Here is a 22,323-nt window from a genome sequence, read left to right as displayed (position 1 = left end):
GAATCCCGACAGTTCAGAAAGAATCCATTTGGCCCATCGAGTCTGCACTGTCAATAATCCCACCCAGGCCCTATCCCTGTAACCTCAAGTATTTACCCTGCTAATCTCCCTGACACTAAGGGGCAATTTGGCATGGCCAATCAACCTAACCTGCACATCTTTGGAATGTGGGAGGAAACCGGAGCATCCGAAGGAAACGCACGCAGACATGGGGAGAACATGCAAACTCCGCACAATCAATGAGGCCAGACTTGAACCTGGGTCTCTAGCACTGTGAGGAAGCAGTGCTAACCACTGTGCCAGCGTGCCACCCACCTGAAATTAAAAGTCTTATGATGGCCATGAAACTACTACCGATTGTCAGAAAAACCCATCTGGTTCACTAATGTCCTTTAGGGAAGGAAATCTGCTGCCCTTGCCTGGTCTGGCCTACATGTGACTCCAGAGCCAAAGGAATGTGGTTGACTCTTAAGTGCCCCCTGAAATGACCCAGCAAGCCACTCACAAGAGCAACTATGGATTTGGCAATAAATGCTGGCCTAGCCCGCAAAGTCCACATCCTCCAAATCATTTTTTAAATAAATGTTTATAGTTGTTCATTTCCCACGATGCTCCAGTCAATGCTGATGAGTGAGAAATTCAACTTGCCTTGCTTTTGACTCAGAACATTGAATCATAGAATCCCTACAGTGCAGAAGGAGGCCATTCAGCCCATCGAGTCAGCACCGACCACAATCCTACCCAGACCCCATAACAAAATGCGAAGAGGGGTGATTCTCCCAGATCACTGCAGTGCTTAAGCAGCGCAGTGGGCTGGGAGACATCAGCGGATGTTGTTTTGCGGGCCTCCCGCAAGGCACCCAGGCCTCCATGCGTCTCTGATTCCATGTTTTTGAGCACCGTCAGCTCCACGCCGGAAATTGGCGCAAAGCTGATTTCAATATTATAATTCCCATTTGCATCCATTAGCAGTCCTGGGACTGAGGTCTGCGGGTCTGCTCGCGTCTTCCCCCACCCTGCCAATAGTAAACTCCAGCGGGGTTCACTACTGCTCCCCACTAAAGGGGAACAGGCAACCATTGATTCCCCCCCAGGAGGTCAGGTAAGGGATGGGGGTGGGGGGTAGGGAGGTGCCCCGGGCAATGCCAGCTGTGCCCCCAACACTGTCCAAGAGGGGTCAGGGCCTTTTGTATCCAGGGCCTAGTGGGGGCAATCGGTGGGGCTAGGGGGTCCTGCTGCCACTTTGCACGGGGATTGCAGACAGAGGGAGGGTGGACGGCAATCGGGGCTGGCCATCCAGGTGGGGGAGGGGGGGGGTTTGGGGGGGGGGGAGGGTGGGGGAGTGGGCGGCGGTGGTGGTGAGGGATCGGGTCTGCTGGGGCCAGTGTGGGGGCTGTGGAAGGTCGGGTCTGGCCAGGGGTCAGGGAGATCAGGGTGGGCTGGTGTGAGGGGCTGGCCTGGAGACGTTTGGAAGGCCAGCAATCGGAGGGTGGGGGGTGGTCGGAGGAGCAGTGATTGGGGGTTGCGGAGCTGGCCAGCGATTGGGAGGCCGGCAGTGCGGGCCACTGTGCGTGCGCCAATTTCCGCACTGTGCAGATCGGTGCATGCACAGTAGCCCACTCAGCGCTATGCTGCTGGCTTCTCCAGCAGGGATAGGCCCCGCCACTGAATTTGAGAGGGAATCCCAATCCATCACGCAAACCAGCCTCCCATCCATTGACTCTGTCTACTCTTCCCGCTGCCTCGGCAAAGCAGCCAGCATAAATAGGAAACCCCATGCACCCCAGACATTGTCTCTTCCACCTTCTTCCTTCGGGAAAAAGATACAAAAGTCTGAGGTCACGTACCAACCGACTCAAGAACAGCTTCTTCTCTGCTGCTGTCAGACTCTTGAATGGACTTACCTTGCATTAAGTTGGTCTTTCTCTGGTTATGACTGTAACACTACATTCTGCACTCTCTCGTTTCCTTCTCTCTGAACGGTATGCTTTGCCTGTATTGCGCGCAAGAAACAATACTTTTCACTGTATATTAATACATGTGACAATAATAAATCAAATCACATTGGGCACTCTGCAGTGCTGAGGGTGTCAGAGAATCAATCTGAAAATCCTACTGAAAAACCAGCGGGACTTACTCCCTTTTTCAAGCGAATTGGGGATTTTGAATTTTTTTGGGAGAATCCCGGCCCATATCTTTGAGAAATAAGCTGCACTTTAAATCTTGCCAAGTGAAGCATAGACGCTGACAATGCACAAATCACCAGGGTCGAAACAGCTAAGAAGATGAGTTGGATAAAGAGTTGATCAGTGACTAGACATCTAAAACCTTATGATACTTGACCTAAGAGTTCTGCAATTAAATTCAAACATTTATCAGGGAAATATTTCAATAATACACACCTGATATTTTAATAAAAACTACACCTTTATAAAATTAGCCTCAGAGGTTATTTCTATTTTAATTTCTCCATTTGCCATCATAAAATATTATCTTGAGGAACCACTAATTATTGTACATCAATAAAATCCTGTCCCTTGTCATGCCATTAACTGTAATTATCCCCAAGTGTTTCACTTTAATAATCATTATCGGCAGCATCATTTTCTTTGGTCTACATAGCCATGTTTCAATACAATTAAAAATCAAACCCATTAGCAAGAACATCCTAAACTATTCATATTTTGAACTTGGATGCAGCAGTATTTGTCTCTCTGATTCCAGTTTAAATTTCACAAAAGCAGTTAAGAAAGACCCCAATTGGCATACTTGCCCATAAAATGAGCACTGAAATATGCCATGGTGCTACTAAAAACAAAGATTACTTTTTTAAAAGGAGAAGCTTACCTTGACTGCAATAGATCCATCCAGGGAGAACAGACATAATGGAAAATAAATAAAGATGCGATGCCTCTACATTTCAATACTTTGCTCAAACCCATCGTTCTGGCTTACATACGGAAAGTAAATATTTCTGCAGTTGGCAGAGAAAAGTCAACTGCCATAGAAACAAGCACTAGTTAGAAGTCAGTAACTGCATAGAGTCATAGGCCAGAATTTTACCGGCAGGCCCGCCCTGGAATTGGGGCAGATGAAGCTCGCAGAATGGAATTCTCCGTTGGCCTTGGGTGGGATTTTACGAGCCTCGCTCCCGCGAGGTCATAAAATACCAGCCATAGAATCCCTACAGTGCAGAAGAAGGTCATTTGACCCATCAAGTTTGCACTGGCAACAATCCCACCCAGACCCTATCCCAGTAACCCCACATATTCTAGTCCCTCTGATACTAAGCATGGCCAATCAACCTAGCGCGCATATCTTTGGAATGTGGGAGGAAACTGGAGCACCCGGAGGAAGCTCCTTTACCTATGCTCTAAACTTCATCTCTCCCTGTGGTGATGAGTTGCACATTCTCACCACTCTTGGCATAAAGACATTTCTTTTGATTTCACTCTTGGATTTCATACTGTGCAGAAGGAGGCCATTTGGCTCATTGTACTGACCCTCCAACAGGGTCCTTTCATATAACCTCATATATTTACCCCGCTAATATCTCTAATCTACTAAGGGGCAAGTTATTATGGCTAATCGATCTAACCTGCCAATCTTTTGATTTGATTTGATTTGATTTTTTATTGTCACGTGTATTAATATGCAGTTTTGTTTCTTGCGCGCTGTACAGTCAAAGCACACCGTACATAGGAACGGAAAGGAGAGAGTGCAGAATGTAGTGTTACAGTTATAGTTAGTGTAGAGAAAGATCAACTTAATGCGATGTAGGTCCTTCAAAAGTCTGTTGGCAGCAGGGAAGAGGCTGTTTTAGAATCGGTTGGTGTGTGATCTCAGGCTTTTGTATCTTTTTCCCGACGGAAGAAGGTGGAAGAGAGCATGTCCGGGGCGTGTGGGGTGCTTGATTATGCTGGCTGCTTTCCCAAGGGAGCGGGAAGTGTAGGCAATGTCAGTGGATGGGAGGCTAGTTTGAGTGATGGACTGGGCTTCACTCATGACCCGTTGTAGTTTCTCATGGTCTTGGGCAGAGCAGGAGCCATACCAATCTGTGATACAACCAGAAAGAATGCTTTCTATGGTGCATCTGTCGACATTGGTGAGAGGAAACAAGAGCACCTGGAGAGGAGAAAGTGCAGACTCCGCACAGTCACCCAAGGCCGGAATTGAACCCGGGTCCCTGGCGCTGTGAGGCAGCAGTGTTAACCACTATGTCACCGTGCCGCCTGTGAAGTACAAAAACATACAGAATTAAAGGCAACGGGGTAGATCTTCAGCTTTGGCAACAGTTCAGAAATTGCATACAAATGCGTTTGAAATTCAGATCAATATTATGATTTTTGGACATGTGTGTTTCCTGTCCACTGAAGGGTGGCTTAGGAACACCCATAAACTAAATTAGTTATGAGACAGAAAATATTTCGCTTTACTTCAACTCATTGCAGTTCCCTTTTGTCATAAAAGAAATTAGAAATCGCACAGCACTCTGCATATTAGTGAACAAAGTAACAATTAATTTGGGCCAGAATTGTCACTGAACAGGATCAAGACTTGTTTTGGGCCACTCTGACTCTCTTCTAGGCTAGACTGGCTTGTGCTGTCTCTCTTGGCGGAACTTAACTGACCCAAAACATCTGGCTCTTTGTTATCTCAAGGCAACTCTTGGCATAATTTGGTAATTGGAGTCCTTCCCTATAAAGAGGTTGGTCTGTAAAGCAGCCAATTAATTTGGATGTCGCCCATGTCTGGGTATGGACTGCATGAAACTAAGGATGGAATTCTCCCATTTGGAGACTAGGTGCCATGGTGAGATGCTTCACCATAGCAGTTGGGGGCAGACCATGCAAAGGTCCGTTGACCTTAGGCAGGATTTTCCGGTCTTGGGGCGAGCACGGCTGGAAAATCTCACCCTATGAGTACAAAATCTATGCTGCCTTTCCACTGCAGTGCAGAGGGAGCACTGCTGTGTCCATGGTGCCATCTTCCAGATGAGTTGTTAAACCAAGGTCATGCCTACCCTTTCAGACGTATGCGGGACTATTTTGTAGAAAAACAAGTTCTCTCTCACATCCTGTATTCTTTAATCAACACCAAATGATCTGGTCATTTTTCTCACTGCTATTTGTGGAACTTTGCTCTGTGTGAATTGGCTTCATAGTTTCCTACATTACAACAACTACTCAACAGATATCTAAAGAAAGATGTGAAGGAAAAGTGCTAATGGATGGACCTGAAGTAATGTCAGGCACTGTAGAATGCATGCAAATCTTCGTTGCTTTGGAAAGTTGGATCAAATTTCCATCTTCTCTGTACTTGAAACTAGGGAGGTGAGAGACCCCTTTGAAAAATATTTCTTGTATTTTTGTCCTTGTTTTCAAATCTTTCCATGGCCTTGCCCTTTCCTATCCTTGTAATCTCCTCCAGTCCATCAACCCTCAAGATATGTGCTCCTCTAATTCTAACCCCCCTGCCATTCTTGATTTGAATTACTCTACTATTGGTGGCTGCATCTTGACTGGTCTAGACCCCAAGCTCTGGAATTCCCTCCCTAAATTCCTCTTCCTCTCTTTGCCGCTTTCCTCTGGACTGGGGTAAGTGAAATAATTTGATATTAAGATTGATATTAAGATGAACATTAACAGCTTTAAAGTTTATTTATTTAATTAGTGTCACAAGTAGGCTTACTTTAACACTGCAATGAAGTTACTGTAAAACTCCCCTAGTCGGCTGTTCGGGTACACTGAGGGAGAATTCAGCATGGCCAATGCACCTAACCTGCACATCTTTGGAGTGTGGGAGGAAACCGGAGACCTCAGAAGAAACCCACACAGACACGAGGAGAACGTGCAGACTGCGCACAGACAGTGACCCAAGCCAGGAATCGAACCTGGGTCCCTGGCGCTGTAACGCAGCAGTGCTAACCACTGTGCCACTGTTAAAGTAAACAAGTGTACTTATGAGAGCTCTTTCCAAGCATGATGGGAAATATAGTCAACACATCGGCATGATGGGTTTGGCAATCAAACCAGCAATCACAAGTCATTAAAGTGAATGACCTTTACAGGATGGATAACACCTCCTTCAAGGCATTCCTTAAACATACCTTTTCTAAAGCTTTTGATCATCTGTCTTAAGGGCTGGAATTCTGTCATCCCACCCACCACTGGAATTTTAGGGGGACGGACCATGTAAAGGTCCATTAAAGTCAGGTGGGAATCTCCGGTTTTTAGGCGAGTGCGGCCAGAAAATCCCACCCAATATCTCTAATGCTCGCCCTAATATAAGTGCCTCAGTGTCAAATGATGTTTTCTAACACTTCTGTGATGTGCTTTTGTTTTGTTGCATCGAAGGTGTTATGTGAATGCAAAGTTGTTGTTGTAACTGCCGTACTAATTCGATATTTTGGAAGTATGAGATTGCCATTGCCACTTCCTTCATAGGAAATGTATTGAAGGCTAATCCATAAATATGCATAAAAGCATGTTAAAACGATAACTCAAAATTAACTCTCCCTATAGGCAGTAATTAATGAGGTAACGACTACTTCAAGTCATCATTAAAATGCAATAAATCACGTATAATTAACATGGCAAAGGACCTTGAAAAATGATAGTCTGTTTTAAATAACTTGCCCTGGGATATTGTAGACTGTCGAAAAATTACACTGCTATAAAGGAATGTTCAACATTTCCTTTCTATTCATATGGCATCCTTGTTAGGATGGTTATAGGTTAATGGCTCAGATTGGATGATATACAGATCTTAGGTCAAATTACACCACGAGAGAAAAGCTTAAACGGCTCTGCAACAAAATTAAATCAAAGATAAATTGTTATCTTTTGTTACCAATTGACTTTGCATTCAATTGCGCAAACATAAAGCAAAAGTTATGCTTCTGAAAATTAATCCCCGTGAGCTGTGTTGCTTTGCAGTCCTGTCACATCTGTCCTGTTACACCAGCTGTGTGGCATCACAGGGTTTGGGCCCAGGTTCAGGGTAGGAAAATAGTTAAAATAAATTGGTCATTTAAAGAGATTGCCTGCAGTTTGATGGCACTGTTCAGTGTAGGCAATGAGACTTGAACAATGAAATGGGACATATGGGTGGCACGGTGGCACAGTGGTTAGCACCGTTGCCACACAGTGCCAGGAACCCGGGTTCAGTTCTGGCTTTGGGTGACTGCCTGTGTGGTGTTGCACGTTTTCCCCCTGTCTGCGTGGGAGTCCTCCAGGTGCGCCGGTTTCCTCTCACAGTCCAAAAATGTGCAGGTTAGGTGGATTGGCCATGGTAAATTGTCCCTTAGTGTCAGGGGGACGAGCTGGAGTAAATGCATGGAGTTATGGGAATAGGGCCTGGGTGGGATTGTAGTCACTGCAGACTCGATGGGCTGAATGTCCTCCTGTTGCACTGTTATATTCTATGATTCTAAGATGTGTAGGTTAAGGGGATTAACAGGGTCAATACGTGGGGTGATAGGAATAGGGCCTGTGTGAGATGCTCTTTTGGAGATTCGGTGCAGATCGGATGGGCCAAATGGCCTTCTTCCGCACTGCAGGGATTCTATGATATATTTTGTTGATCTTCAGCAGTTCTCTCCTTGACAGGATATTAGAATTAAAGTAAATCTGCTGAGCTTTCCTGCTAAACAGTCTTTCTTCATTAATTGATTCCAACAATTAAATGTAATTCCTATTGAAACATTCTGAAGTAAATGAGGTCACAGCGGGATCAGTAGCTATTATGGTTATGAAGAATTCAAGAAAGACTGATATTTATTGCCCTCGCTATATATGTGCTATAAATGACTCCATAGGCAGGATTTAATGGCCAATAATACCACTTGAAATCATTTAAACCCTCCAGTGCAGAAGGAGGCCATTCGACCATCGAGTCTGCACCGACAACAATCCCACCTACACCTTATCCCCATAACCCCACATATTTACCCTGCTAATCCCTCTAATCTACGTATCCCAAGACACGAAGGGGCAATTTAGCATGGCCAATGTGCCAAAACCAAACATCTTTGGACTGTGGGAGGAAACTGGAGCACCCAGCGTAAACGCACACAGGCACAGGGAGAACGTGCAAACTTCACATAGACAATGACCCAAGACGGGAATTGAACCCAGGTCCCTGGAGCTGTGAGGCAGCAATGCTAACCACTGTGCCACCGTGGTTCCAGTGCTACCTTCATTAAGCACGTGCACTCAGATTCGGCAGCGATCCAGTTTGTCAGCCTGTGTATAATCATGCTTGGGGCTCAACATTCAATCATTAATGTGTGGACTTTTAGCTGTCTGAAGGCTAAAGAGAGAAAAATCAAGTAAACTGGCAAAGTACGATTTGTATGGCTGAGATAGTGGTTTTTTTTTGAATGTATGTCCTTCAGGTACTCTGATCTGAGAATCAGAATAATGTATAACATATAGCCCTTGTATTTTATTTATCAAAGTTAAGTGCTGTGCCTCAAGAGGATGAAAGTATGATTCGTAGGAGTAATGTGCTCAATGCAATGGAAAAGAGGGAAGACATGGATTAGAAGCTAATCAGCAAAATGCCTCACTCTAAAGTAGCATTGTTTGAGAAGGCCCACCTGGGAATGTATATTTAATTATCAAGTAGCTATCTGATTCATCTTTTTTATTAGATTCTATTGCTCTCAGCTTTTCATCTTCAGCTAGTGTTTCCTCAGGCATGACTCTTACGGGGACAAGCTAAGATGGCACATCAGCCTAAGTGGAAAGTTTATTTGATTTCAGTTTTAGTTCTCTCGGCCTATTTTTTCGGCATCGTTGAGCACTCAAGTGAACAGCATCGACTAATAGGGGCTGGTTCATGTGTGTCACACTCTATGATCTCGCCGCACCCTTAGAGTCCTTAGCTCTTCGGCGATAAATGCATAAGCTAACATTATCTTCAGCCGATTCAAATTCCGCACATTGTTGTGCATTAGCTTTGATTCGTCACTGTCATTCTAACTGGCTTAAAGTGATGCAGGGCTTAACTAATTAAAAGTACCGAGTGGAGGGTTTTGCCAAGCATAGACATTTTTCCAAATCACTTATGGCTGGAATGCACCATATTGAGATTCTGAAACTCATAAATAATTCTTCCCATTGATGTTTAGACCATGATAGCTTGAGAGGCAGGATTTAGCGAAGCAGACAGATTGACAGGGAGGTAAATAGATGTTGAGGACATCAGATTGCATTCAGAATACAGCACAAGGGAAGTGTAGTGTCTGAAAAGGTTCACTGAAGAATTGGCCTAGTGGTATTATCGCTAGACTATTAATCCAGAGACTCAGCTAATGTTCTGGGGTCCCAGGTTTAAATCCCATCACAGCAGATGGTGGAATTTGAATTTAACAAATAATATCTGGAATTAAGAATCTATTGATGACCGTGAAACTATTGTCGATTGTCGGAAAAACCCATTTGATTCACTCATGTCCTTTTGCGAAGGAAATCTACCGTCCTTACCTGGTCTGGCCTACATGTGACTCCCGAGCCACAGCAATGTGGTTGACTCTCAACTGCCCTCTGAAATGGCTGAGTCAGCCACTCAGTTGTATCCACAGCATGTGGACTGCAACCTTTCATGAAGGCACCACCTTCTCAAGGGCGATGATGTGGAAATGCCGGCTTTGGACTGGGGCGGGCACATAAGAAGTCTCACAACACCAGGTTAAACAGGTTTATTTGGAATCACAAGCTTTCTCACCCGGTGAAGGAGCAGCGCTCCGAAAGCTCGTGATTCCAAATAAACTTGTTGGACTTTAACCTGATGTTGTGAGACTTCTCATGTATCTTCTCAAGGGTAACTAGGGATGGGCAATAAATGCTGGCCAGCCAGCGACGCCCATGTCCCAAGAATGAATTTTTAAAAAATTCGAACCCTTCTCATCTTTGTAAAACTCCCATGTTAATAATGTTGAATGCAACAAAGGAAAGTTCACAATTCTATCGCAACAATAATGCAAAGGCAGCTTGCCCTCTCTGCAAGAGGCGATGATTTCCCCGTCCAGTTTACACAAGAGTTCTGTGACATTTTTGCATACTTCTTGTGTGCACTGAATCATGTAACTGTGTTCATTAAAGCGAAACCAATCAATTATTTCCATAACTTCAAACAAAATTTCAGTAGTTATTAACAAAGACGTGTAAGTAGACAGGACAGGGCATATAATGAGTCTCGGTTCACGTAAATTATTTAACTCATGCTTCTGTCATTAACTGCAAGAAATTTGAAGTGGCTTAAATTTAGATGAATGCACTCACCAGATTATGACTATTAAAAGTTAATGGATGAAAGTGATTTTTCAAAGAATCTTGTCTTTCAAAAGGCATTGCTAATGTATATTACTCCTTTTGGTTTCATTAGATCTCTCGGTTTGTACGGTTCTTTTATTAGGTGCCAATCTTTCTGTTTCAGGGATCTCATCTCTTAGGAGCATATTTGATTTTCCATCTGAATTAACTAGCGGATTAAATGATACACAACATGAGGAACAAATCACAGATTATTCAGTCCTTCAGGTAGTTGATGTTGTCATGCGAATCAAGGGCTTTTAGAGAATCTGAAATCAAATTATTACACAGAGGAATGATCAAAGAAATCGCAGACACATTAGAAAGATAAACCTTCCATAAATCAAGGATGACATCATTCTCTTGATCTTAGCATGCTATCCCCTTTCTTTGGTTTGACATACTCAATGGAGGAACATGTTGATGCAAAGACAATGAACACAGATACGGCAAATCCAAAGTAAAAACAGGCTATGACTGAAATATGCAACAAGCCCAACAGGGTAGCATGGTGGCACAGTGGTTAGCACTGCTGCCTCACAACGCCAGGGACCCGGGACCAATTCCCGGCTTGGGTGACTGTGTGGAGTTTGCTCGTTCTTCCCGTGTCTGCGTGAGTTTCCTCCGGGTGCTCTGGTTTCCTCCCACAGTCCAAAGATATGCAGGTTAGGTTGATTGGCTATGCTAAATTGACCCTAGTTTCGGGGGGATGAGCAGGATAACTATGTGGGGCTACGGGAATAGGGTGTTGTCGGGGCAGGCTCGATGGGCCGAATGGCCTCCTTCTGTACTGTAGGGCTTCTATGGAGTCGATGGAACAGCTTCTGGAAAAATAAAAGATTTCCCAACATTCTAGTGTGTACCAGTACTGACGGATTTTCACATCAATGTTGTTATGAAGGCAAATGCAATGGCCAATTTGCAGGCAGCAAGGTCCCACAAACAGTACATGTATGATTAGATAATTTACGTATGGCAATGTTGTTTATTTATGATGGTCAAGCTACTCAGAGAATGTCATAGAATCTCGACAGTGCAGAAGTAGGCCCTTTGGCCCATCAAGATTGCACTGACAAGTACTCTCAAGTCCCTTTGTATTTTTCTTTATTCATTCGTGGGACATGGATGCCGCTGGCTGGCCAGCATTTATTGCCCATCCCATTGTGTTGCAGCCTTCTGCAGCTTTTCGCCATTTAAATGATACTCTGCTCTTTTGTTCTCCCTTCCAAAACGAACAGCTTCACATTTTTCGACTTTACTCTCTATTTACCAACTTTTTACCCACTTACTTAACCTATTATTATCTCTCTCTGAACTGTTTGCATCCTTCCCGCAACTTGCCTTTCCACCTATTTTTGTGTCATCTGCAAATTTGGCTAGAGTACATTCACTTCCTTCCTCCAAGTCACGAATATATTTTGTAAACAATTGAGGTTCCAGCACTGATCGCTGTGGAACTCCACTGGTTACAGGTCACCAACCTAAAAAAAACACCTTATCCCCACTCACTGTTTCCTGCCCTTTAGCCAATTCTCTATCTATGCCAATATATTACCCCCAACACCATGGGCTCTTATCTTATGACCTAACTCTTTGTCAGGTGCCTTTCAAATGCCTTCTGGAAGTCCAAATAGAATACATCTACTTGTCCAAATATAATACATCGACATATCTTCCTTAATAATTAATTCCAACATTTCTTAACAACAGATGTTAGGCTAATCGGCCTATAGTTACCTGCCTTTGCCTCCCTCTTTTTTTGGATAGGGCTGTCACATTGGCAGTTTTCCAATCCTCCGGTACTTCACCACAATCCAAGGATTTTTGGATAATTACTACCAAAGCATCCACTATCTCTCCAGCTACTTCTTTTAGGAGTTTTGAATGTAAACCATTAAAGCCAGCGGAATTACCTGCCTTTAGCCCCATTAATAACATTGATAAGCAATCTGCAGTCTGCATACTTAGAAGTTCGCAATAAATGACTAACAACTAAAGGGATATCAGTGGGATTAATAGGGTAAATGTGTGGGGTTACGGGGATAGGGCCTGGGTGGGATTGTTGTTAGTGCAGGCTCGATGGGCCCAATGGCCTCCTTCTGCACTGTAGGGATTCTACTCTATTCTAACTAGAAATACTGACAGAAATTAAAATGTAACATTCACTTTTGGACGCTAAAGATTGGGAGAGCTATTAAAAGGATGGTCCCTTTTAATTCCACATACGGACAGCATGGTGGCACTGTGGTTAGCACTGCTGCCTCACAGCACCAGCGACCCAGGTACAATTCCAGCCTCAGGTCACTGTCTGTGTGGAGTCTGCACATTTTCCCCGTGTCTGTGTGGGTTTCCTCTGGGTGCTCCGGTTTCCTCACACAGTCCAAAGATGTGCGGGTTAGGTTGATTAGCCATGCTAAATTGACCCTAGTCTTAGGGGATTAGCAGGGTAAAAATGTGGGGTTACGAGGATAGGGCCTTGGAGGGATTGTGGTCAGTGCAGACCTGATGGGCCGGATCGCCTCCTCCTGCACTGTAGGGATTCTATAAAACTTACAAGTTATTTGTGTTGTCAACAGTCTAAAAATGATCCAACTCCCAGCGCTGTATCTCCACTTAAGCACACACACCAAATGAGGTTTTTATAAGGTCCCATCAACAATAAACACAATCTACATAAGGAGTAGCAAAGCATGAATGATTAATGCCAGTGTTTGCAACCTTGGTTTATACAGAATCGACAAATTAAAAATGCATATCTGTTTCAAATTCCCACTTAATTGAAGGCTGCTGTTCATAAACTTGTTTTTGAATCAGGCATTTGAATATATTGACCATTATAAATGAAGAAATATGAAACCAAATATCGGATGCTCGCATATAATAAATGATGTGGTAACTTCAGTCACAGCTTCATTCTCCACTCATGAGTTGCTAAGATTCATTTACCACAGAAAGTCTGTACTCATCACACATGCTTGCTTCACCCTTTGGCAATAAAAACATATTTTGCAGCCATTTCCCATAAATTTTGAAAGACTTCATCAACTACAGTAAATCATTAGGCTCTAACATGGTTCATACTTTGTCTAGTGAATTTCTAGTTACTAAAAGTAATAGATATTAAGTCGTGGAAATCCTTTCCAACATAAACAAAACTTAATGCTGCTTCATTTGTTACTCTGTGCTGCCAAACAAAAGCAATTTTGCTGTTGTCACTTCATTATTATTCACTAAATGGGGGAAGAGAACAGAGCATTTGTTACACTCTCTTCTCAGCTCCAGCTGGCTTTATTATACCAAGTGTCCAGATGACCCTCATTTTCAGGACATTCCCAATTTCCTTTGAAGCCATTGGAACATCATTTCTGCACCAAAGAAATGGGCCATTATCCTCCAGGTGGTCAGTTTCAAATGACAAAAAGACCTTTCAGAGCTATTCTTTATACTCCACAATTGCTAAACTTGGTGGCACAGTGGTAATCTCTGCTGCGTCACAGCCTCAGGAACCCGGGTTCAATTCCAGCCTCGGGTCACCATCTGCGTGGAGTTTGCACATTCTCCCCGGGTCTGTGTGGATTTCCTCCAGGTGTTCCAGTTTCCTCCCGCAGTCCAAAGATGTGCAGGTTAAGTGGATTGGCCATGCTAAAATGTCCCTTAATGTCCCAGGGGATTAGTGCAGTAAATATTTAGGGAGAGAGCATGGGTAGGATTCTCTATTGGTGGGTCTGTGCAGACTCGATGGGCTGAATGGCCTCTCTCTGCACTGTATGGATTCTATGATTCTCCAGAACCCCCTTGCATTTGGTAATATTCTCCATGTCCAGTGTTTTCCCAGTTAGTCTGTTCTACAAGTTTACTGCTTTCTCTGTCGTTAATCTAAATTAATCCTGAAAACCTGTGTGTAGTTCGATGACTCAATAATCATCTCATTACTGTTTGTAACTGATTGTATGAAAAATATTTGAAAGTTAACAACATTCACTGCAGTTTCATCAAATTCACTTTACTGTGGTATTTGAGAGATGGAATCGATGCTACATGATTGAAATTAACCCTCTTGACTCTGAGGCAGAAAGGTGTGGGATCAAGGCCAGGATCTGATCAGATTGATGTAAAAGTTCCCAGGGCAGTATCAGTGGTAATGCTGTGCCAGTTGTTGTTCAGTTGGCAGTACCCTCTCTGCTCAGTCAAAAGGTTGAATATTCAAGTCCCACTCAAGGCTTTGAGCATAACACTGTGGTATGGAGGAAAAGATGTGTTACTGGAGGTACCTTCTTTTGAGTGCGGCATTAAATTAAGGCCACATCTGTCCTATTAAAGCTCCAATGACACTACTTTGAAAAAGAAACAAAGAAGCTAGAAGTGGGAGTAGGCCATTCGGCCCTTTGAGCCTGCTTTGCCATTCATTTTGATCATGGTTGATCATTGAATTCAATATCCTGAAGGTAAAGAATGGTTCGAATGAGAGTCTTTACAGGTAATCAAGTCTTTACAGGTGCGAACAGTCTACATGGAGAGAGGGATAATTAAAGAGGTGTGAATTGTCTCAAGCCAGGACTCCCTCTTTTCCAACCATTCTTCACATTCTAATCTGTAATTATCTTGCAATTGTGTCTTTGCCTATATGTGCCGTGTCTTTGAACTAACCTCCATTCACCTGATGAAGGAGCAGCGCTCCGAAAGCTCGTGATTCAAAATAAGCCTGTTGGACTTTAACCTGGTGTTGTGAGACTTCTTACTGTGCCCACCCCAGTCCAACGCCGGCATCTCCACATCATGGCTACTAACTGAGAAGGAGAAGCATGAGGAGGTGGAGAAAAGATGGGAAGAGGAAATCACCACATCTGCATTCTGTTTGGGCGATCTGAGCACTTGAAACAGTGCCGGTGAACTTTAACTGGAGCCAACCACTCACAATATTTATTCCTGCTGATGTATCCAGCCAAAGAACAACATAGTTAGTGCTGGCTGTTTGCAGAAATCACTCAAATTAGCAGGTAGCACCAAGCTGTAGCAGGACTTGCAATTCAGTCATTTGTACACTGCAACCTGCCACCTCTGTCCAGTGGCTATATGCATATAACTGCCTACATTTTTATAAGCTGCGATATATTTTGTTTCAGCTACCATTTTGTTCAAAAATTTCCAATATTAATTAAGCCTTTCATTCAGATAGCACTTAAGTCACATTTTATGATACGTGACTAATAACTTCTTTAAAAGCTATGGCGAATGGTTAGCGGCAAACCTGGTGTTCAGTACTGAAAGGAGCTGATTATACTGCACATCATGAACATTGATATCAATGTGCATTGTACTCTAATTGAATATACTTTCCCTGTTCTTAAACTAATTGAGTTCTTACATGTAATGACTTTGTATGCAATCAACTGAACTGGAAGCTGCATTACAACATTTTTGAAAATTGCAATGAGTGCAGATAATTCACATAATTATAGTCTTACACCGATGTTATTGCCCATTGATTGTTACTGGCTTTGATGTAGGTATTCATTTCTAATAGTGGTTAGAGTAAACCATGAGGAAGTGTAAAATGCACGCTTTGCACTGATGCAATTCAGTTTCAGTGCTGCATTGACTTAAATAACTTTGGGTGTAAGGCTGTATTAAATCGACGCAGTGAAGTCCTGTCAGTTCCTCAGAAATGTTTGGATGCTGGTCTGTACAGTTCTGTATTGTGTTTCCATGCAGAGTTATGGTTTCCCTCAACAACTGAGCAGAGTCAGCAGTGTGAATTTGTCTTCTACGTTGCTGTCCCTGTGCGCTACCCTAGCGAGTGGCACGGTGGCACAGTGGTTAGCACTGCTGTCACACAGCACCAGGGACCCAGGTTCAATCCCAGCCGCGGCTCGCTGTCTCTGTGGAGTTTGCACTTTCTCCCCGTGTCTGCGTGGGTTTCCTCCTGCAGTCCAAAGATGTGCGGGTTAGGTTGATTGGCCATGATAAATTGACCTGAGTGTCAGGGGGATTAGCATGGTAAATGTATGGAATTGCGGGATTAGAGCCTGGGTTGGATTGTGGTCGGTGCAGGCTCAATGGGCCAAAGGCCCTCCTCTGCACTGTAGGGGTTCTATGATTCTATGAGGTACTCTCAAAAAGCTGAATCAAAAGTTTTAAAGGAGATGTACAAGGCAGATTTTTTACACAGAGAGTAGTGAGTGCCTGGAACCCGTTGCCGGGGGAGGTAGTGGAAGCAGATAGGTAGTGACTTTTAAGGGGCGTCTTGACAAGTACATGAATAGGATGGGAATAGAGGGATATGGTCCCCGGAAGGGTAGGGGGTTTTAGTTAAGTGGGGCAGCATGGTCAGTGCAGGCTTGGAGGGCTATAATTCCTGTGCTGTAATTTTCTTTGTTCTTTGTAACAGTATCTCAATGCTCTTGAATAGGGTCCAATTCCATGGTTGGGAAAATCAATTATTTGGTTTTCTGCCCGTACACATCTCCCGTTCATACCACTTCATTCTTGGTCATTTATTTGTTTACATGCCCATTTACTTTATCATCAAAAACACACTCTCAGAGTAACTGAAATGTAGAGATTGCCCCCCTGCTGTGTTTCCAGCCAATGAACAGCACAGTCAGTGCTGGTTCGTTGCAGACATCACTAACTGAACAATCATGGTGCTTGCATGCCAATCAAATGGCATGGGTTACCTGGTTTATGAACAAATTGATTACACCAATCACACACCAAATTCCTGATGAGGTAACGGAAAACCAACAAACCTTTAGCAAAATAAAGAGTGAGATGTTTTTGTTTTAATTTCTCACAGAGTGTCACATACATACTGTATACCAGTAGGCAGAATATCATATTTTCATATTATCAAGCAGTGGACATAGTCTCCTGCTTCTTCAAAACAGACTCCTGAGAGCATTACATGCAACGCAAGAGGTGTTTTACAACAAGTGAGAGTAGGTCAAAGAAACAATGGCTCCCTGCCAGCTCTGCCATCTCCCACTCTTCACAGCTTTCCTGGTTTTCACTTATTTGTGATGTGGAGGTGCCGGCGTTGGACTGGCGTAAACACAGTAAGAGTTTTAACAACACCAGGTTAAAGTCCAACAGGTTTATTTGGTAGCAAACGCCATTAGCTTTCGGAGCGCTGCTCCTTCATCAGATGGAGTGGAAATCTGCTCTCAAACAGGGCATACAGAGACACAAAATCAAGTTACAGAATACTGATTAGAATGTGAATCTTTGCAGCTGATCAGGTCTTAAAGATACAGACAATGTGAGTGGAGGGAGCATTAGGCACAGGTTAAAGAAATGTGTATTGTCTCCAGACAGGACAGCCAGTGAGATTCTGCAAGTCCAGGAGGCAAGCTGTGGGGGTTACCGATAGTGTGACATGAACCTTGTTCACGATAGTGTGACATGATCAGCTGTAAAGATTCGCATTCTAATCAGTATTCTGTAACTTGATTTTGTGTCTCTGTCTGCCCTGTTTGAGAGCAGATATCCACTCCATCTGACGAAGGAGCAGCGCTCCGAAAGCTAATGGCATTTGCTACCAAATAAACCTGTTGGACTTTAACCTGGCGTTGTTAAAACTCTTACTGTTTTCACTTATTTACCATACGGTGGCACAGTGATTAGCACTGCTGCCTTACAGCGGCAAGGATCCAGGTTCAATTCCGGCTTCGGGTGACTATCTGTGTGGAGTTTGCACGTCCTCCCCGTGTCTGCATGGGTTTCTTCCGGGTGCTCCGGTTTCCTCCCACAGTCCAAAAAATATGCTGGTTAGATGTATTGGCTATGCTAAATTCCCCCTCAGTGTACCCGAACAGGTGCCGGAGTGTGGCAACTAGGGGATTTTCACAGTAACTTTATTGCTAGTGTTAATGTAAGCCGACTTGTGATTAATAATTACACTTTAACAAGTAAGCTTACATTAACACTGCAATGAAGTTACTGTGAAAATCCCCCAGTCACCACACTCTGATGCCTGTTTGGGTACACTGAGGGAGAATTTAGCATGGCCAATGCACCTAACCAGCACAGTTTTCAGACTGTGGGAGGAAACCAGAGCACTCAGAGGAAACCCATGCAGACACGAGCTGAACATGCAGACTCGACACACACAGTGACCCAAGCCGGGAATTGAACCCAGGTCCCTGGCGCTGTGAGGCAGCAGTGCTAACCACTGTGCCACCATACCACCCACTTCGACCATTGTCTCCTGTCAGATAGGTTGCCACTTGAAAAAAAAAACGAGCGGGGAAAGGATTCACTTGTCAGTAAACATGCTTTCTGAGTTTTGAGTCAGAGTTCCTGCTCATCATACCATTAAAAAGATATTTACCTGCCAGATAAAAAAAAGTGATGTGACAGATCTGACATTTTTTTGTCAAATTTATTGAAATAACATTTGATTGTTAGGCACATTGATTTCATAGATTTTCCCTTTCAGTTGCTCAGTACATTGACAGAGAAGGGCAAAAACATCCCTGATTATCATCATGTATACATCAGCTCCCTTGGTGAAAGCGGAAGGAAAGTTCTCTCGATTAAAGAGCGAATGTCAACCTTACGCTGAGCAGAATATATATAACATTGATGAAAGTAATGTACATTAGTACAACAAAAAATGACTTTGAAAGGATCCTATCAGCAGCCACATTTTGTTGACTTGAGCTGCAGGCAAGGTGACAACTTGATGTCTACATTAGCAGCAGCAATTAAATCAGCTTTGCTCAAATGCGACCCAGAGGTGACTTTGATTCACAGCTAAGAATTACATTTCTTTTTATTTTGTTGAGGTTATATTTAAGAATCACATTTGGTGTTGAGGTTTCAGTTAAAACACAGTCCACAGTCCAAAGATGTGTGGGTTAGGTTGATTGGCCATGTTAACTTGACGCTAGTTTTGGGGGATCAGCAGAGTAAATATGTGGGGTTACGGGGATAGGGCTGGGGTGGGTTTGTTGTCAGTGCAAGCTTGATGGGGCAAATGGCTTCCTTCTGTACTGTAGGGATTCTATGAAAACAGCATTATTACAATGTTCCGCAAATGTTGCATCTGTAACAGTCCCGAGCATTTTGAAGTGTTAGACACACTATACTTGCTTGAATTGTACAATTTAAAAATGCAATGTAGCACAGCATGCCGGTGACTTAAGCGCTGTTCCAGAACATGAGGCCATAATTTAGATTGAGAGTTCTATTTAATACTGCAGGAGTTCAGTATTCTTCAGGAATGTTCTTTCTGATGACATGTTGAAGCTGCAATGTCTGTTCTAATGGTTGGGGGGGGGGGGGGGGGGAGGGGGTGGGGGGGGAGGTGGGGGAGTGGGGATTGAAGATCCTGTTGCACTCGTTATTTGAAGAAAAACAAGAAGGTTATCCTGGCCAAAATAAAAGTCAGTTAAGTACTGATCAACCTTGATCAAAGATAGTGCTCTTGTCACCTCGTCAAAGGTTTTGTTCAAAGCCCACATCAAAGGCTCGAGCAGGTAACCTAAACTCGTCCTTTGGTGTTCGGGTGAGCCACCGTTCAGAAGGATGTCAAAGATCCAATGACACAATTTGAAGAAGAGCGTGGAAGCTCTCTTATTATCGTGGCCAACATTTATTCCTCGCCAAAAGTATCACAAAAATAAATGATCTTATCAGGAAAAACCTCCCCTTCTCCCTGGAGTGGAGGCAGAACTTCTCATGACATTATTTGTGGCAAGTGAGTTTTCCCAAGAGTCTTTTGCCAGATCTTAATCTTTCAAAACACATTGCAGATTATCTCTCATTGCTGTTTTGTGGGACTTTGCTGTTTTTTGTGTTATGGTGTTTGCATTTCAAAGGTGCTCGTAAGCACATCGCAATGTCGTGATGTCATGAAAAATGTCATTCAAATACAAGTCATTTATTGTCAATTGTTGCTTCTTGGATTATTCTGTTTCAAATTGTCTATTGTATCTGGAAATGTAACTGTCAGTGTACGTCAAGGTCATGAATTTTATATGAATCATTTTGACTGCAATAATTTATAATAGAAAATGTTTGATTTGATTTGATTTATTATTGTCACATGTATTAACATATAGTGAAAAGTATTTCTTGCGTGCTATACAAAGCATACCGTTCATAGGGAAGGAAAGGAGAGAGTGCAGAATGTAGTGTTACAGTCATAGCTAGGATATAGAGAAAGATCAACTTAGTGTGAGATAGGTCCATTCAAAAGTCTGACAGCAGCAGGGAAGAAGCTGTTCTTGAGTCGGTTGGTACATGACCTTAGACTTTTGTATCTTTTTGTAAATTTTGTAAATGTATAATTCATGGAGTTGAAGAATTGATAGCACTGCAATTAAAAATATTTGATATCAAATTTCCTGTAACCATCTAAATGCTTTTTAAAAGATAAAATTGTACCCGCCTCTACTACTACCTCTGGCAGCTTGTTCCAGACACTCACCACCCTCTGTGTGAAACTCACTTTTTATATATCCTTTGTCTCTCCCACAACCAATCAGTGGCTGCTGAAGTAATTCTCTTTAACCCTGTGTTTTGGATCTTAGTACTTCCCTTTTTGCACCTTCTGGAATGCAGTTATGAGCGCCATCTTCACAAAGTCTGCCCTGAACTCCTCTGGGAGAAAAAAATGAAATGTTTCTGTGCAATTTTAACTTGGCAATGCATTCTTAAATTCATTCATTGTACATTAGGGGATAAAATACAACTGGCACAGTGGTTAACACTGCTGCCTCATAACCCCAGAGACGTGGGTTCGATCCTCGGCTTGGGTGACTTTCTGTGTGGAGTCTGTATGTTCTTCCCGTGTCTACGTGGGTTTCCTCTGGGTGCTCTGGGTTCCTCCCACAGTCCAAAAGATGGGCTGGTTAGGTGCATTGGCCATGCTAAATTCGCCCTCAGTGTACCCGAAAAGGTGCCAGAGTGTGGCGACTAAGGGATTTTCACAGTAGCTTCATGACAGTGTGAATGTAAGCCTACTTGTGACACAAACAAATAAACTTTAAAACTTAACTGGATTTAGAGTCACGTCCCCAGGCTACGTTGATACAAATGTTGTGATAGTCCAGTGTTGTCTCTTAACAGTTAGCTTGAGAGAAGAGTGAAGCTGCACATTTCAAACAGAAGTTTACTGTGCGATTTGTTCAGTTGTGTGCATGGACTAACACACAACAAATTTTACATTCATGGGGAGCAAGAATCGCTGACACAGTTATACATTGATTGCCCTAGATAAGGTTACGGTAGGTTGCCTTTTGTACACTTATAGTCCTTGTGGTGTAGGTGCAACCATAATGCTGTTAAAGGTCAAGTTCCAGGATTTTGACCCTGTAGCATTGAAAGAACAGCAATTCCAAGTCAAGATAATGTGCAACTTGAAGGGTAATGGTGGTGCTTCCCATGTACCTGCTGCCCTTGAACATGGTGGTAAAAGTTGCAGGGTTAGAAGCTGCTGAATCATAGAAATCATACAGTACAGAAAGAGGCCATTCGGCCCATCGAGTCTGCACCAACCACAATCCCACCCAGGCCCTACCCCCATAACCCTACATATTTTACCCGCTAATCTACGCATCCCAGGACACTAAGGGGCAATTTTAGCATAGACAATCAACCTAACCCGCACATCTTTGGACTGTGGGAGGAAACCAGAACACCTGGAGGAAACCCACGCAGACAATGTGCAAACTCTACACAGATAGTGACCCAAGCCGGGAATCGAACCCAGGTCCCTGGAGCTGTGAAGCAGCAGTGCTAACCACTGTGCTACCGTGCCGCCCTGATCGAGTCTTGTCAAGTTGTTGCAGTGTATCTTGTAGGTGGCTCACACTGCTCCCACTGTGAGCCAGTGGTGGAAGGAGTGAATGTTTAACATGGCTGCCAAGGGAACAATCAAATGTGTTTCTTTGTTCTGAATGTTGTCGAGCTTCTTGAGAGTTGTTGGAACTGCACTCATCCAGGCAAGTGGAGCGTATTCCATCACACCCAGACTTCTGTCTATGGAAAAACTTTGAGA

This window comes from Mustelus asterias, chromosome 6 (assembly GCF_964213995.1).
Source record: "Mustelus asterias chromosome 6, sMusAst1.hap1.1, whole genome shotgun sequence".
Taxonomy (NCBI): domain Eukaryota; kingdom Metazoa; phylum Chordata; class Chondrichthyes; order Carcharhiniformes; family Triakidae; genus Mustelus; species Mustelus asterias.
Note: the sequence above shows the minus strand (reverse complement) of the source record.